Source organism: Triticum dicoccoides, chromosome 1B (genome assembly GCF_002162155.2).
Source record: "Triticum dicoccoides isolate Atlit2015 ecotype Zavitan chromosome 1B, WEW_v2.0, whole genome shotgun sequence".
Taxonomy (NCBI): domain Eukaryota; kingdom Viridiplantae; phylum Streptophyta; class Magnoliopsida; order Poales; family Poaceae; genus Triticum; species Triticum dicoccoides.
The window spans coordinates 538,852,023-538,854,894 of NC_041381.1; positions in this window are offsets into that span (position 1 = coordinate 538,852,023).

The window sequence follows — 2,872 nt, forward strand, 5'->3', positions numbered from 1 at the left end:
CTCCCCCATGCGCTCCCCAGATCCGTCTCGATCCGCCTCCACCCACAACCTCCTGCCTCCTCCCTCTCACTCCTCCGCCCGCCGGCACGTGCCCGACCGTCCTCTCCCCCGCGATGAGCGCCGCGCCAAGGAGCGGGGAGGGCAGCCAGGCAGCCGGAATGAGTCCAGCGCCGGCCCGCGGCGGCGGCGGCCATGGAGCATCGCCGGCGGGAGGTGGCGAGGGGCAACCCCCGGGCGGGCAGCGCGTCATCCATTGCGACATCGAGCCGGCGCCGCGGGCGTGGCCCAGGATGCAGATGTTGGCCCTCGCCGCCGTCCTCATGCTCGGGGGCCTCCAGTTCCTGCCAGCCACCCACTTCCGCCACCCCGCCGACCGCTCCCGCACCTGGGTCCCCTTCGACTCGTCGCGCCACCCCCAGGTACTGCCGCTGCCGCCGTGTTTCGCCGTGCCCGTCCACCTCGCTCCCGGCTCCCCCGCTGCCTGCGATTTGCGCTCTTGGACTTGAGTGGGCGGAGCGATATTGCCTGCCTGCCTATTTCACCCCCATTCCACAGTGCAGACCGTGGCATCACTATTTTGAGTGGGCAAGCGGATTCGTATAATGGGGATTCCCATTTTCATGATTTTTCCAACTGTTTTATTCATGATAAATGCACTTCTTTCACGGATGGGGAAATTAGGTGGATGCAATTTGGCCTCCATCTCGTGGGTGCTTGAAATTCACAGTATAGGTCTATTGGAAGGCCAAATGTAGGATCGGAACTAAACTGATACTAGTAGGCGGTAGTAGACTAGTAAACTGGAATTCCTGCCTACTAGTGGTTTATTGTACTTTATAGGGTGTCTCCTCAGAGTTGGGATTGATTTGCACTAACAACGGTTTCGATTACAAGTTAGTCTGAATTACCAAAAATAAGCTCTATATTTTATTTTGCCCGCAGGATCTGTTCCATGAGGTTGAAACTGTGGATGTCTACTCTTCCATAAGCTGTCTGGATCTTCGTACTCTTCCTGTGCTGACAAACTCCACCCTGTCCAGCTCAAGGTTATGTTTCTTCGTTTTTCATGTATTTCGGTAATTTTGCTGTGAGGAAATTAACACGATAGCAGTGAGCCTTAACTACCTAAACTTTATGTACCTGATGTAGAATAATGTCACTCTGCATCGTAAGATTCATGATTATTTTCTGGGTTTCACTAATTATTTATACGTTAATTTTATTCTCCTGCATCGCATTGCTGTTCAGAGTTGGAAGAGTTTCAATTCCTGATGTAGATCTAGTGCTCAATAGTTTCTGCTTGCTATGCCTCCGAACATCAATGCACATATGTTGGAAGAATTTTGTTTCTTGAACATCAATGCTTGAATTACTTTAGAACATTTCTAATTCCTTTTAAAAGTTCCGACCATATTTGATACCTTCTTAAATCTTAATGCTTACCCTGGTTTGTTTCTTTCCAGGTTGGAATGTCTATTGACCCAAAGCTGTTTCAAAGTTGTTTCTGTCAAACTTCCCAGCAGTCTCTTTGATATTAGGTCTCTTAATTATTGGAAAGACACTGTTAGTAACATTTATTGGTAGAGTGTTTGGAGTTTCCACCATATCTGCTGTTCGGGTTGGTCTTATGTTTGCACCTGGTGGGGACTTTGATAGCTATGTTCCTCCTCCTCTACTGTTTAGTAGGCAGGCAGAATACCCAAGTACTACTTACTTCTTGAGCATCGCCTACATCAGCCAAAGGCTCTGAAAACTAGTTATTAATCAAAAACTGAATTTGTTTTGTTGTGCAATATATTTACACATGAGCCAAACACCCTGATTCTTACTTACCACTATAAATAATTGTCTTCAAAGAGGGGTTGGATTTCCTTTTTGATCTGCAATCTGCATCGCCTAGTAATTACTAGTATGTTTCATTTTGGGGGCAATGTATGTGGTTGTTTTGTAGGTACTAACTGTACATTTGATGTGCCTGTGATTGAGCACCAACCAGCTTAATTACCTGGGTCCCTCCCTCTGCTTGTGTCTCTATGGACGCATATTAAGATGTTGAATCAGATTGTGGTTGGCATTGAAGCCCCTGTTTGTCATCCATATCCGTGGGTAAGGCATCACTTGCCACTTGATCATTGCTATCTGCATTGATTTAGGTTTGTGTGCACATGTTTTGATGCTAATTTTTTGAAATGTTTACTACAGTATCAATGCTATGCACCCAAAGACCAAGAAGATCTTGCAGATTTTGCGTTTGAGGCAGGTGGGTTGATCAACTATTTGGTCCTGTGGATGCACATGATGCTTGATACATCTACTTCTGAAAATGATTGGTGCTCTCTAGTGTGTAGATGCGTGTGCCATCGTTAGTTTGCACTTGAGGCTCCTGGTGCTTGCCCATTGCTCTATAGGTCTGCTTTACCAGTACTGGTCTTGTGTTTGTAATGTTTGAGTCTGCTCCGTCATCGATCTGTAGGCCTGCTTGACAGCCATAAAGTTGCATTATTTAGCCACTGGTAGGGTAGGATATACCCAAATGTGGTCAGTATAGGAACCACGGTCCCCTAATTGCTAGCAAAACTTGTGTAATGAGATCTTGTTACCTTCTACTAATGTTTAGTCTTGTTTTTTTAGTACTTCTGTATTAGTATTCAGAAATAAAATTCATATGTTTCTATATATGTTCTTTTAGATAAGTATGTCAATACACAACTGAATGAAAGTTGATTGATGTCGTGGCTGTAGCTGGTTTTGGATTAGCATGCATGTTTACATTCAATACTGCCAACACTGGCCATTAATAGCACTTGCTATTGTGGTTCACCTGTTATATTAGGAAATGCAGCTGGTATTGAGATGTGTGCTTCCCTCGTCT